Genomic DNA, 14,969 nt, shown 5'->3' with positions numbered 1-14,969 from the left:
TTTTCTGGATGTTGTTTTAATGGTGGTGGGAAGATCTCGCGGGCGTGTTCTTTTTTTATTGTTTTAATTTTTTGGACAATAAAAATCTCCTCTTGGTGCATAACTTGATCTCAGAGCATGGTTTGTTGGCTTTGTTTTTTTTTTTTTTTGCTGAGTTTTTTGGGGCTGTGTCACTTAGAAAGTTGAGTAAATCTGTTTTGTCTAGTTTTTGTTTCTTTGGTCAACAGTTACCAATAGAGCAATAGCTGTGATTAATTGCAGAATGTAATGGCAATTAAGCGATTTCTGATAGCGAAACTAATTTTACATAAAGAGCATGGAAAGGGAGGACTCTGCTGCGTTGTTTTATCAGGTTTGGGATCAAGGTATTGTCGGATTCAGGTCTGAGGTATTTGTTTTCGTTGTGGCATTGTCTGTTTCTGTACTTTTCTAATTATCTCAGAGATTTAACGAGGGGTATGGAATATCTGGCTGTTGGATAAATAGGGCTGCAGTTGGAGTTTTCAGTAAATTCTGCTCCAGTGTTTACATTTCAGAGATCATTTGAGGCTTTTTGTTACGGTTTTGGGAAGCTGACAGCGGTGCCGGAGGGCAGTGCAATTGAAAAGTCGAATGAACCTTTTGTTTTTGTGTTTTTGTAATCACTGATGTTTTCATGGGGCTATCAATAGAGACATAGATCTGACTCTCCTCTGCATTGCTGGCCAGCATCTGTTAAATGCTCAGTAGCTCCTGAAACTGAATTCCCTTTGGTTTTGCCGTGCATTTCAGAGCATGCAGGACATGACAGGCACTTAATGAAAATCTTGAGTTTCAGGGAGTCAAGTTTTGGCTAAAAGGAGGGCTGTGTACTGAGGTTTTAATGATGGGTTTGCTTCTATTAATCAGAATATTGATAAAAATTTTATTTTCAAAAATAATGGCACCCACAAGATAGGATGCTGTTTGCATTTTAGGTAACTCCTATTATTTATTTCCTTTATGTTTCGTATTGACTGAATTTTAATAGGCTAGAAGATTGTTAAATGATACCTAATTGATGTTTTTTAACCTCTACCTTGCACTTAGAGAACTGTTTTATGCACCCTGGTAATGCAATGTGCTCAGCAAAATGGAAGAATGTACAATTCTCTGTCCTCATCTGGAGTGTGAATCTTGCAGGAGGTCTTAGGCAACCCAAAATCTTGAGGATTTTGCTGCCCAGGCTGCTGGGAAGGCCTTACATACTGTAGCAAGAATTAAAATTTTATTTATGCAAGTGCAAAATGTGAAATGACTGGAAAGAAATGACAGGTGCTTTGTATTCGAGGTGCAGGAAATGTGCTCTGACACGAGGCTGAGACGGTCCCAAGATTTTCAATTCCTCTTCTATGGGGAGTGGATAAAGAAGCCTTTTAACTGAAGGGTTTCTGAAATAAAGACATTCCCTTTGAAGGCCAGGCAGGTGTTTGTTTAGCTTTTGCTAAGCTGTTACGCACATATATATACTTAATCATATAAATATTGAATATAATGGCTTGTGTTGTCTGCTGGCAGTGGGTAGCCCAGCTCTCCCAGTGTGGAGAGCCTCATCTGGGAATTCACTGGCTTCTTCAGGGAAGCTGTGGAGTCACTAAATTTCAGAATTAGGACGGGAATCCTTCTGAATTTGTTTGCGATGGGGCTGAGACTTCTCGGAACCTGCAAAGGTGACCTTCCAGTCAGACTGTCTGATTCATCCTTTCCCTCTCACCACCCTGCAGATGGACCTGTGGGACACTGGGGCTCAGCAGGAACCCAGCTGGTGTCACTGGGGCTCGCTGGGCTCTGGGCAGGCAAACCCTGATGGGAGATTTTGGGTGTTGTGAGTTTTTGGGTGCTGTGAGATTTTGGGGACTATGAGATTTTGGGTGCTGTGAGATTTTGGGTGTGGGGAGATTTTGGGTGCTGTGAGATTTTGGAGGCTGTGAGTTTTTGGAAGCCATGAGATTTCAGGTGCTGTCAGTTTTTGGGTGCTCTGAGATTTTGGGTGCTGTGAGATTATAGGGGCTATGAGTGAATTTTTAGGTGCTGAGTTTGGCATCCTGAGCGTGGTTTTCCCAGAGCATCACTCTCTCCTCACCCTGTGCCCTCCTCCTGTTGCCCCCTGTGCCTTTTTCCCACTGTGGTGAAAGGTCTGTCTTGAAGAGGAAGAAGAGGAGGATGAGGCAGCAGCTTTTTCCCAAGCTCTGACATGGATAAATGATATTAATCTGACTTCCCCACTGGACCATCCTTGCCCAGGGCTCAGCAGGAACTCAGCTGGTTTCACTGGGGCTCACTGGGCTCTGGGCAGGCAAACCCTGCTGTGAGTTTTTGGGTGCTGTGAGATTTTGGTGCTGTGAGATTTTGGTGCTGGGAATTTTTGGGTGCTGTGAGTTTTTGGGTGCTGTGAATTAATTTTTGGGTGCTGAATTTGACATCCTGAGCGTGGTTTTCCCAGAGGATCACTCTCTCCTCACCCTGTGCCCTCCTCCTGTTGCCCTCTGTTCCTTTTTCCCACCATGGTGGAAGGTCTGTCCTGAAGAGGAGGATGAGGCAGCAGCTTTTTCCCAAGCTCTGACATGGATAAATGATATTAATCTGACTTCCCCACTGGACCATCCTTGCCCAGGCCAGGGATCTCTCCCTTGGATGGGGAGAGGTCAGTGCAAGAAGCTGTGGAGAGGAAGGTGGTGCAAGAAGGAGCCTCCCCAAACTCAAAATTTTGGGTTGATATTTCATATCCCAATACCTGGTGCACACTCAGCTGAGCTCTCTGTTATGTTTTTTTTGCATTTTGGAGGATGAAATGTGGTTTTTCAAGTGGAAAAAATCTCCTTAGAGTGAAGGTTTCAGTGCTGACAGGTTTCCCTCTGGCTCAGGTGGTGTCTGACAGCTCTGCGGTGGCACAGCAGTGCAGAGCAATGAAGCTGAACATTATAAAATAAATGCAATTATTTGTATTTATTAGTCACACTAATTACTGTAAATACAATTTTAGAACATATCTGAATTGGGCATCAGTCTTTTGTTCGGTTTTGCCTTTTTTAATAGAATGGAGCAAAAATTAGTTAAGAGTTACCTTGACGTGCAGTAAAAATAGTTATCCTGGAGGTCATTTTGGTGTTTTTTCCCATTAAATAGGAAAATGCACCTAGAATTCTAATTCCTTGCCATGTTCAGGTCTTGCTCTGTTCTCCTGCCAGTGCCATTATGCTTATTCTTAGAAAAACTCTTCAGTAAGTTGACTTTATAATGATTTATTGGTTATACTTGTGGATATTTCTTTAACTTACACCTAAATAAGCTCACATCCACTCTTCGTTATTATTTGCTGAAGTGATGTTCATGTGGAATCTGTGATTTCAGGGAGAAAAAGTCTGTGTGTTTGATAAAGGACAGGAGAATCTTTGTGGTTTCTGAGGCTTGAGGGTGTGGATGCACTGATTAAAGCAGAATATAGGAGGCAGGATTAATTTTTTTTGAGGAATCTTATTCTGTGCTTGTCTCTATACCATTAGTTTTCTCTCACTTTCTTTAGAAACTCCAAGTAGTCACTCAAATGCTTCTGAAAGCTGGAGACAGTTAAGAAATAAATCTGTTCTTGGCATATGGAAATGTTTAAGGCTTTGTTTAGAGGATTGCATCTGCACTGAGTCCAGCAGAGCTGACACAGTAATTTGTACTTTTGTTCCTTGCATTACAACAATTATAAAGATCATTATCTTTTTTTGCCCCCCCATCTGAGTCAGCAGCTGACCCAATGGCATATTTAACTTGTTTAACTTTTTAATATATTTAACTTTGTTCACTTTATCAAAGCCTGTAAATCCTTGGCTTTGGTGATGTTGAACATTTAAACATTTAAATTTTCTGAGCACACACCTTAGTGCTCTGGTGAACCAACAGAGCCTTAAAGCACTTACCCTGATCCTCCACTCCTCAATCCAAACTTCCACCTATTTCATGAAAGTTTTATCCCAATAAAGGCAGCAGAATCAGAGCTATAATTATTTCCAGGTAAAGCACTATTTCTGACTCAAATACAAATGTGCAATTTCAAGGCAGAAATGAACAGAAGTTATTCTGGGGGGATTTTTGTGTTGTTTTCTTTTGCTTTTAATCAGCAGTCATTTAACTCAATTTTGTTTGTGTCTTCGTATGCCAAAACCAAGTGAAATATAAGGATTTTGCTTTCTAGAATTAAGTCCCCAGGCAAGGAACAACAGCTGGAAAATGCATATGTTTGACTGTCTGAGCTTGTTGGTTTGTTTGTTTTTCCTGAACAAGAACTACATTATCCCTTAACAAAATGTTTTTCAGCAAGTTCTCCGTGTTACAAAAGGCCTTTCAGAAATAATGTTCAAAGAAACAAGTGCTCTTGGAGAATGACTTGCTGGAAGATAAACACAGAAGCAGTTTTGCAAAATGTCAATGCCAAAAAAAAGATATTTATTTTCCAAGCGACGCTTTATAATTCCATAAAAATATATAATGCTGTTTACTCAGGAAGAAGTAGCCTTTGTAATGAAAGTTTCTAAATAAAGCCAAGAGAATTACTTGGAAAATTGGAAAAAAAAAGAAAAAAAGAAAATTTTGGTTTGAATCACTTGTATTATGAATTTTAGCAAAATAAGGGTGATACAGTAGAAAATATCACAGGGCCAAACTTTGTCAGGTAACTAATTTGTTGACTGCAATGCGATTTTTATCATATCTATCTTTGAAAAATTAATTTCTTTGGATAGGTAATTATACAGCCACCCTGCTGTCCTTGATATACATATATATATATATATATATATATGATATATATTTCTGTATTGCAGAAGAAATTTTTGCATTGGAAACATCAAGAAAAATAGGAAAACTTTGAAGCACTTATATGAAAGAGACATCAGTCCTTTCCTTAAGGAATGGATGTGTCTTTGTGGTTGGAGGGGTTGTTTTGAATTTTATAACCAAGTCTGTCTGAGCTTGGAGAATGCTGTGTCCCTCGATTTATTCCTGCTCACTTAGAAAAACTATATAATCCTGTAAATAATTTATAACTATGAACAGAGAGATTTTAGGAAATCTGGTGAGATTTGGCTTGCAAATATTACCTTTCTCCTTGAATTGCATCTTTAGGCACCGGGTTACCAATTTTTACTATGCACAGAGAAAGACTGGACATTTCTTTCAGGAAAGGGATATTAGTGGTTAATTAATAAAATTCACCAAGGTTTTTAATAACTGCTGTGTATGAACCAGCAATTATCTCCTCTGGTAATTATAATTATCCAACTTGTTTCAAAGTGAAATGAACGAATTGACAATTATTCGCCACAAGAATGTCATCGAACATTAAAAGTTAAACAAGAACGATGACTAATAATGAAATTTTTTTTAAGGGCTGGGCTGAGGGGCTCAGAGTGGCCAAGGAAATGGTTTTTTGGGAGCAGTGAGTGGAAGGCATGCCTGGGATGTGATCTGTTCCCCGTGTGTGTGTTTGCGGGTGGGAAGTGGTGTCACCAGGCTGACGTGACCTCGTCACCCCCAGAGAGGAGCTGACTTGCTTAGTCAAAGGTGCGTGCTGCCAACAGTGACAGGGACTGGCTTTATGCAAATACCTGCAGGAAGGGGTGGATCCCGATTTTCGGGAAGTGACAGGGACCCTTTAAAGGTACCTGCCTGATTTAACTGGGGTGACAGAGTGGCAGACCAAGACACGGTGCCACAAGTGGGGAAAAACCCCCCAGGAGACTGGAAATGCTTTGTCTGACAAATCCCTCATTGCAGCACGTTAATTCTATGTGGAAGGTTTTGCATAACTGCAGGAGTTTTTTTTTAAACTTCATTCTTCAGAGCTGAAAAACATCTTTTTTTAGACTCTCTGTTTATTACCTTGATAAACAGCAAAATGCTGCCACAGCAATTACCTTGATGATAAAGGGTCTGTAGACAGATACTTCCTGCATTCATTTCCTACCTAGATAAGCTGCCAAAATCAGGGACTACCAATACAGGAAATGCTTTCAATAGGAACTTCCTATCTGTTAATATCTAATTCACTGGAAAGATCTGAGTCCTTCTTGTTTCATATAAAGGTAATGCTCTACCTGATGCCTTTTAAACACTTAAGCCCCAGTACAATGCATCTGCTGCTGTAATAAATTTCAAACCAATGCAGTTATCCTGGACTATGAAATATCAGCATTTTTCTCTGCAGGGGTAGGAATAGTGCCCCTGTATTTTATAATAATTGGGAATCAGGATGCTTCAAAATCCACTGTCATTCTGTCAGCTGAAAAACATTCCTCTGTCAAACTCCTTTTTGCCTGAATCCTTTGCTCATTTCTGGCCATTCCAAGTAAAATACACATTTTAGTTGTCCATTAAATAGACATTAAAATACACATTTCAGTAGCACTTGAGGTAGACTTCTCCAACAAATAGTTCAGAGCATGTTCTGGAGATCTTGGAGATTTAATTTTTTTTTTTGCAATCCACAGTGCTCTACATATTCATCCAAAAATGACTGAAACAGAAATTTTGCCTCACTGTGCTGGGAAGTAAAACCATGTCTAACCTGTGTGTTTGAACCTCTGCTAAGGAAAAAAGAAAAGAGCAAAGGAAATAAAGACAGAAAACCTCCACTGCTAATCGTAACTTCAGGGTAATTTGTTTCAGGCACATGAGCAGCAGGATGAATGAGGATTTATGAAACCTGGAGTGAAATTGGCCAAAATGAAGTCAGCAGTATGACTTGACTGGGGCCAGGCTTTCACTCAAGTTATTCAGGAGTTCAGCCCAAAATTTCTGTGTTGTTTTGCCAGTGATTCCGCTGGAGCCGTTCCAGGTTTCTGCCACTGTGAGTGAGATGGGTATTTTGGCCTTTCCTTGCAGAACTGAGAAGTCCTTTGCTGTTGTGGCTTCATGTATATCCCACATTTTCCTCTGGGATGAGCAGTGCCACAATCAGTTATCTCCTCAGATTGCTAAATGCGTGTTGTGCTCTGTACCTGGGATCTGAGGGTCTGGTTGGGTTTACTGAGGCTGGGAATCTGAGGCTGGATTCACAGGCCTTTCCAGAGAGCATAGTGAACACATCCCTTAGAGATTTCTTGGCTGTGGGGCAGGAGGGCACCTGACCCAAAATCCCAGATATTACAGAGGGTTCTGCAGGGTGGAGATTAATTTTGACAAGTCGCTTTCCCAAGGCCGTGGGTGAAGAAGCTTTAGGAAGTTGCCCCTTGGCTTTGAGCTCACAGGGGTGCTGGAGAAATGCACACTTTGTCCTGAAAGCAATGTTCCTCAGATGTGGTTTAGTCAACTCTTATCTGCTCACATAAATTTTTATTATTGTTAATCTTTGGCGTACTCACAGCAGCTTTCCTCATGCGTCAGGTATTCCCTTGGAAGTGCTCAAAAATGTTGCTTTTTACTAATCAGACCAGCTCACTAAAGTGGTGGCCAGAGACATTTTTCACATTATTTCCATGCAGGCATTACCTTTTAAAATATTTCCCCGCCATTTGTCATCGAGGCATCGTTACCTCTGCTGTTTTCATGGAATTCAGAATCCAATTGTTTAGTCTACGTCAAGGGGGGAAAACGAGGGGGGTCCTGTGCCTTTAATGTTGTTTATAACGGTTGGACAGAGCTTGTCAGGTGAAGGTTAATTGCTCTCCAGTTAAAGCAGTTCTCTGCACAGATGGGTTATCAGGGCTGAACACTCGTTACAAGATTAATCTCGTTTCCGACAAGACTTCCCTTTCCTCCAACTGATTTTTGCTCAGCCATTGGACCTGTCAGCAGCCGTTAGGAGAAGGGTGGGTTACCTCTGGGATATTAATGCCTGCGAGCAGCCAAACAATGCCGAGCGTGTGTCATATCGGCGGGGAACATCTTTAGGAGACAGCACATTTCAGAGCTCTTCTGAAGGTCGAGATTCATAAACAACAGAAACAATCAGGAGTGTTTGTGTTAACCCTCCTTGTGGACACAATCTCCTTTTTTTCTGTCCCTCCTCATCTCCTTGGAGTTTTTTTTTTAGGTCCAAGGGTGTATTTTTGGGTGTATTTTAGCCAGCAAAGCAGCCCTGAGGAGATGTGGAGTCCAAGATGCTTCTGTCTGGTCGATTGATGGACAAGACCTTTATGCTTAAATAAGAGGCAATAAGCCATGGTGACCACTCAAAAAAACCTCAGACTTTGGGAGTTTGATCTTGGTCTCTAAGCCAAGACAGGTTTTTTGGGTTTTTTTAATCAGGTTAAAATGAAAGGGGGAGGAAAGGGAGCATGACTTTAATTAGAATCTGTCTATGTTTAGCTATGTAACTTAGGAGCCTTGCTTGAGTCGTGGTCAGTGGAGAGAAAAAGGGTGTCTCTAGGATGACAAGGTCTTACCAACATTTTTCAGATACTCTCTGGATGCATTTATTTTTCTCCATAGCTGTAACATTGGGAAATAGAGGCTATTAATTGATGGACCTAAGTTAGGTCCATCAATTAAACCATTACACCTGTTGAATTTTCCTCTTTTTTCCAAGCTGGAGCCATTCAGAGATGGATCCACTGGGCTGCAGAGGTATGAGATGGATGTGAAGTGTGAGGAGAAGCAGGCACATCATGTTCTTAGCACAGTTTTGCCTTTCTGGCCAAGGCTGCAGCCAGTCCAGGCTCATCCTGAGCCTTTGCATGGACTGAGTTCAAGGAGGCTGAGGCACGAACACAAAAGTCTCACTGGATTTTTTGGGTTTATTTCAAGAGATCTGATACAACCAAAATAACACAACTTGGCAGAAGGCTCTGGCTGCCAGGTCTCTGCCACGCAGCTTTAGTCAGTAAATTCTGAAACACCAAACAAATATTCAAGGCAACAAACAGGGTGGCTCTGATGTTTCCTTCGAGTTTCCTGTCCTGGCTTGGGATCAGCTCCATCCTGTCGATGGTGCTGAGTCTCTTCATTGACTTCTGTGAACTTTGAGTCAGGCTGGGTTGTCCCAGCCAAGAAATCCAGCTCTGTGGAGGGTCCTGGGCTGCATGGCATTCCCTGGATGATTTATTTACAGTTTGTTTTATAAACATGCAACAAAACGAATAAATTATACAAAAAACAAGTTTTGTTTAAAAAAAAAAACTATCTTCAAGTTTCTGAGAATTCCCTAATTTTCTTTTTAAAACTTTCTTTTAATAATCAAGTACTTTAATAACATTACTGCTGAATTCTTGGGGTTTCTCATACTAGCAAGATTAAAAATGCATTTTCCTTTGATTTAGAATCCACGGGGTTTAGGGAAATTTACTTGCTCCAGTTATAAAGCTGAAATGAAAGGTAGACAGGAATGTAACCTCTGGATGTCATCCTCTTCAGCACTGTGCATTCAGAGCCAAAGCAATTCAAGAGAGTGAATTCCATTACTGGTTCTAATAAGATAGGAAAAGTGCATAGTAAATCTTTACAATGCCAACCAAATCACTGCTGCTTTATGCCAAAAGAGGCAAGTTTAGTAGAAAGATTTTTAATGGGCCAGGTTGAATTATTTTTAAAAGAAGAGAGTCCCTAAGAGGCTGTTAAATCTCTGCATAGAACCCTGAATAAGAATCTTGTTTTAAAGATGCTGATCAAGAGTTCCTGCTGCCTGTGCTCAGTGAGAATACTGATGGTTTTGAAGAGGGAAGCTTACACACAATTAGGAATTGTTGTTGTGCCACTTACCTGATGTGAGAAAACCCTTCCTTGTCAATACTACCTTTCTAGAAAAAGGAAATTGAAAGTGGATTTTCCAAGGAAAGGTCTTTTTATAGCAAAATAATGGAATCTTTACTGTGAGGGCAGCAAGGCCCTGGCATAGGTCCCCAGAGCAGCTGGGGCTGCCCCTGGATTGCTGGAAATGTCCAAGAACAGGCTGGACACTGGGGCTGGAGCAGCCTGGGACAGTGGGAGGTGTCCCTGCCATGGCAGGGGTGGCACTGGGTGGGCTTTAAGGTCCCTTGCAGTCCCAACCATTCCATCATTGTGAGATAATTTAGTTTTCTCACTTAAAATGGGAAGCTTTAGATCCAGACATTCAAAATGAACTAGGAATTCCAAAGCTGTTTGTTGGGCAAGTGGGTCGCAGATTTGACAACTGCAACATCTTTAAAAAAAAAATCATTTAAATAGATGTTGGAAATATTTTGAGCTAAAGCACAGTCTGTGAAATGTGCTTTAAGTAAATTACTGACTTTAAACTCATTCTGTGTGAATTTTCTGTCTGCAATGGTGCTCAGATCCTTTTCAGTCAGCATGACTGTGAAATCTTACAGAATCACAGAATCACTGAGGTTGGGCAGGACCTCCAAAACAGCCAAGTGCCAGCTGTGCCCCATGGGCACCTTGTCCCCGCCAGAGCACTCAGTGCCACCTCCAGGGGACACCTGCAGGGATGGGCACTGCAAAGCTCCCTGGGCAGCCCCTGCCAAGGCCTGAGCTCCCTTTCCATGGGCAAATTGCTGCTGCTGTCCCAGCTGAGCCTGCCCTGGCCCAGCCTGAGGCCGCTCCCTCTGCTCCTATCCCTGTTCCCTGGCAGCAGAGCCCGACCCCCCCGGCTGTGCCCTCCTGGCAGGGCCTTGTGCAGAGCCACGAGGGCCCCTGAGCCTCCTTTGCTCCAGCCCCAGCCCCTTCCAGCTCCCTCAGGCATTCTGCAGCCCCTTCCAGCTCCCTCAGGGATTCTGCAGCCCCTTCCCAGCTCCCTCAGGGATTCTGCAGCCCCTTCCCAGCTCCTCAGGGATTCTGCAGCCCCCCCAGCTCCCTCAGGGATTCTGCAGCCCCTTCCAGCTCCTCAGGGATTCTCCAGCCCCTTCCCAGCTCCTCAGGGATTCTCCAGCCCCTTCCAGCTCCCTCAGGGATTCTGCAGCCCCTTGCAGCTCCTCAGCCCCTCCTGGCAGGGACTTGTGCAGAGCCACAAGGTCTCCCTTATTTGCTGTCTTCAAATTTACTTATTTTATTCCACACCTTCATCACATCCTTAATGTAACCTTTTAGGACCCAGACCAGACCAAATTCTGTTCCAAATACGTTTCGCTTCTGAGCTTGGGTGTTCATAAAACTGTTTTCCTCTTCTGTAGAATTTTTATTCGGCCTCTATCCGTCTCATTGTTTCTTGAAAGATGCAATTCTCGCCAGCTCTCAGCATTTTTATTGGGAATCTAGTGATATTTAGCAACTAATTCAACTTTCTTGAATTGTGAACATTTGAAATCTTCAGTGTTCACAGACAAATGCTCTAGTTCTAAAAATTTTATCTGAAAAGCCAAGATACAGACCCAAACCACATTGTGTTTAAGTACTTTTTTTTCCCAATGCCTCATCTAAAACTCTCTGGTCATGTTTCTGGTTTGTAAGCTGGGATTCAGATGTTTTCTTGCCATCAGCTTAAATCTTATTCCTGAAGGTGTCAAGCAATAAAGCTGGCAGTTCAGCCTCTTGGAGAATTTGCTGTGTAGTAACTACCAAAAGCTTCAGCTTACATTTAAAAAAAAATGAAAATATTCAAATTTCACATCACAAAATTGTGATTATATAATCACAAGTAAAGAAAATGCATTTCTATTTATATATTCGTAGAAATATAAATAGAAATCCCTCCAAATATGCAATTTAGGGAGCTCTAAGGCTTTTAGTACACTGTAGACGATCAATTAAAGATGCTCTAGGTTGCTTGAGAAGGGTCAGCATTAAGAGGGGTGTCTGTGAGCCCCAAGGCATTGCTTTGCTTTTTTCCCCTCCTAATTCTCTGTTTCTTTCCTTAGTGAAAAGAAGAGAAATTCAGAAGGTTGAGTAAGAAGCTGAGTTAAATGTTGCAAAAAGTTTTATATGAAAGTCTCAAGGTAGAGGTAGAAAGCTGTGGGATGTGATATTGAAATTAAGGTGAAAGGAAAAAAATGTTAAATTTTCTGTCAGTAAAAATATTCAGAATGTACAATGACATGATCTTAAAAATAATGAAATTTCAGTGAAACATATATATCTATATCTTGTCTTATCTTCCTTCTAATTCACAAATATTTTACTGAAAATGAAATCCAACAGTGTTTTTAGCTGACTCCAGAATTTAGGTTCAGAGGAACCTAAGGTTCAGTAAGATCATGAAAATTGGCAGCCACCATTGTTAAAAAGGAAGCTTGATAAATCCTCAGAATTAACTCTTTTGAAATCCTAGCTAAATAGGATTGGGATGATGTTGAAAATTAAATTTCTAATCTTGATAAGGACACTAAAACTAGAGTCTAAGAAGGAAGAATTTGATTTAAATTTTATTTTAAAATAATTTTCCCTCTATTCCATGAACAACTGAAGCAGTTATTATCAGTGCCAGTCAGTGCTGCTAAAATAACCAAACCAAAGTGAAAGGTGGGAAAACAAAATCTGTTGAGGAAGTGCTTTGAGTCATGAAGTGTCCTAAGGAGGACAAAGTTTTCAATTTTTTTTGAAGATGTCAGCTTTGTATTGGAGAGAAACTGTTAGACAAGAAAAGCAGTGTCATTATACTGTGAATTTTCATGGCAGTGAGCATAAAATGTCATCTCCGGTGTTCCAGAGATCATTTGCAGTTACCAGCCTTGTGTAAATGAATGAGAAGGTGGCCAAGAAAAGGAGAACAGAGGCCCAAACTTCCAAAAAACAAGTCTGGATTTGCAAATAGAGAAGTGCTGTGCAAAATATAGCCTCAGTTAGCTGACTTTCCCAGATTCCCAATCCCATTCCCAGATTCCCTGGCTGGCTGTTATGTTCCACACCTTCCCCCTGCTCCAGCCACCAGCAGAACCCTCTGGCATCACAGGCTTCAGCCTGGTTTTCATCAGTCATGGTCTTTCCTTAACCAGGTTTCTTCCATCTCATTTGGCACCACTTCATCTCTTCCTCTGTGTTCTTTTTCACTCCGAGTGCAATCACTTTGCTTTATTTAATCCTCAGTTCCCCTCAGCTTCTAAACACACATTTCTGAGGGACAGGGATGGTTTTACACTGTTTGTGTCTCTTGGGAGGGACTTTTCACAAGGGATGGCGGGACAGGACACAGGGAATGGCTTCAAACTGACAGAGGACAGGGATGGATGGATGGATGGAATATGGGGAATGAGGAATTGTTCCCTGGCAAGGTGGGCAGGGGCTGGGATGGAATTCCATCCCTGGATTCCTGGCAGTGCCCAAGGCCAGGTTGGACACTGGGCTTGGAGCAGCCTGGGACAGTGGGAGGTGTCCCTGCCGTGGCAGGGGGTGGAATTAGATGATCTTTAAGATCCCTTCCAACCTAAACCATTCCATAATTCTGTGGTCTTCACACAACATCTTGCATCCCTTTCCAACAGAAACACAGTTCACCCAACCCATCAAATCCAGGTCTTGTTGAAATGTTTCTAAAGTAGTTTGTTCATGTGGGAAAATCTTTCCCTCTGAATAATGAAAATAAGTCCCAAATGTATCATCATCAGCCTCTTGTTTATTCCTGTTGTTGCTGGATGGGACATTTTGGCTTTTTGAATTCCATGTGATGGGTGCTGGCTCTGGCAGAGGACTGGGAGAGAGAATTTTCAGTTGCATCCACAGATCCTCACCGTGATGTGAAAAACATCACTCTGTATTTTAAGAGACAGCTGGTTTATTTTCATATCTCCATCTGAGACACTTTAATTGTGATTTTCAGAGCTTTTCTATTCCCCACTGAATTATCATTAATAGCCTTTAAGAGCTTTTCATCTGACTTGAAATAGGACATTATTCTGCTCAGCTGCTAAAATTGCATGGGCTGCCACCAAGCTCAGTTAATGCTGAAGTTGTTCTAGTGCTCTGAAAAATATCTATTAATTAGATGCTCTTAGCTCTATTTGCAAATAGTTCTATTTATGGCTCATATAAAAGATAAATTTGGAATGCAGATTTTTTAGCTACCAAGTTTTAAAATGAGCAGTGTAGTTGCAAGGAATGATGATTTCACTGACATTTCAAACATTCTGTAAACTTAGAAAGATATCCTGAGAGAAGTTTCTAGAAATACAGAATCAGGAGCTCTGGACTTTGATATAAATAGGAACTAATTTTTCAAATAAATTACTTAAAAATATTCTTTGTACATGTTGTAGTAGTTTTTTGTTATATCTTGACACAGTTACCAATATAATATTTAATGTACTCAGCATAGAAAACCTATCTGTAGAAAAAAGTAGAATATAAGGAGATGTGGCAGGAATTTTATATGTTTCTAGAAAATGTTTTCTCCACAGTTGTGTCTGAAGCCTGAAGCTTCAGAGGGTCATAAACAGCTTTAAAACACACGTGGTCAGTGATGAAATACTCCACATGAGGAAACAAAAAGTTTTACTGAAGCTTTAGATCTGTTTTCCATATTCTTACAAAAGAGTTGGTTTCTAAAGATCTGTTTTAGATTTAAGTTCTCACTGGAAGTATCTTTAAGAAAGCTTTTATATACTTAAAAGATGTTCTGAAGAGTCAGAGTTCCCCTGATTATACCAGTGAAGTGTTTCTGTTAACTCTGATGGAGCAAAATGAATTTGCTAATTGTTTAGGTAAAATTGGTGTGTGAAATCCTGAACAATCTGGGTTTGGCTGGGTGAAAAATTATGGCCTTGAGAAATGGATGCTTTGAACAGATGCTCAGTTCAGACCCAGATACCAACAAGAAAGTTGGAGAGGGACTCTGGTAAGGCCTGGAGTGACAGGACAAGGGGGAATGGCTTCAAACTGCCAGAGGGCAGGGATGGATGAGATTTTGGAAATTAGGAATTGGTCCCAGAGCAGCTGTGGCTGCTACATCCCTGGCAGTGCCCAAGGCTAGGTTGGACAGGGCTTGGAACACCCTGGAGCAGTGGAATGTGTTCCAGCCCACATCAGGGGGTGGAATTAGAAGTTCTTTAAGATCCCTTCCAACCTGAAACTTTGCTTTTCCTCCCCCTTTTACCAGGCTTTTCTCTTTACCTTCATTC

At 41.3% G+C, this 14,969-nt stretch overlaps 1 protein-coding gene across 4 annotated transcripts in view; it reads left to right on the top strand.

Annotated features, from left to right (window-relative positions):
- ERG (ETS transcription factor ERG) overlaps positions 1-14,969 on the top strand; it is a 150,092-nt gene that overhangs the window by 86,154 nt on the left and 48,969 nt on the right. The gene's annotated exons all lie outside the window — the stretch shown is intronic.

Source organism: Zonotrichia albicollis, chromosome 2 (genome assembly GCF_047830755.1).
Source record: "Zonotrichia albicollis isolate bZonAlb1 chromosome 2, bZonAlb1.hap1, whole genome shotgun sequence".
In the NCBI taxonomy this organism is placed as follows: domain Eukaryota; kingdom Metazoa; phylum Chordata; class Aves; order Passeriformes; family Passerellidae; genus Zonotrichia; species Zonotrichia albicollis.
The sequence above is the reverse complement of the archived record's forward strand: the minus strand, read 5'-3'. Positions and strand labels throughout refer to the sequence as shown.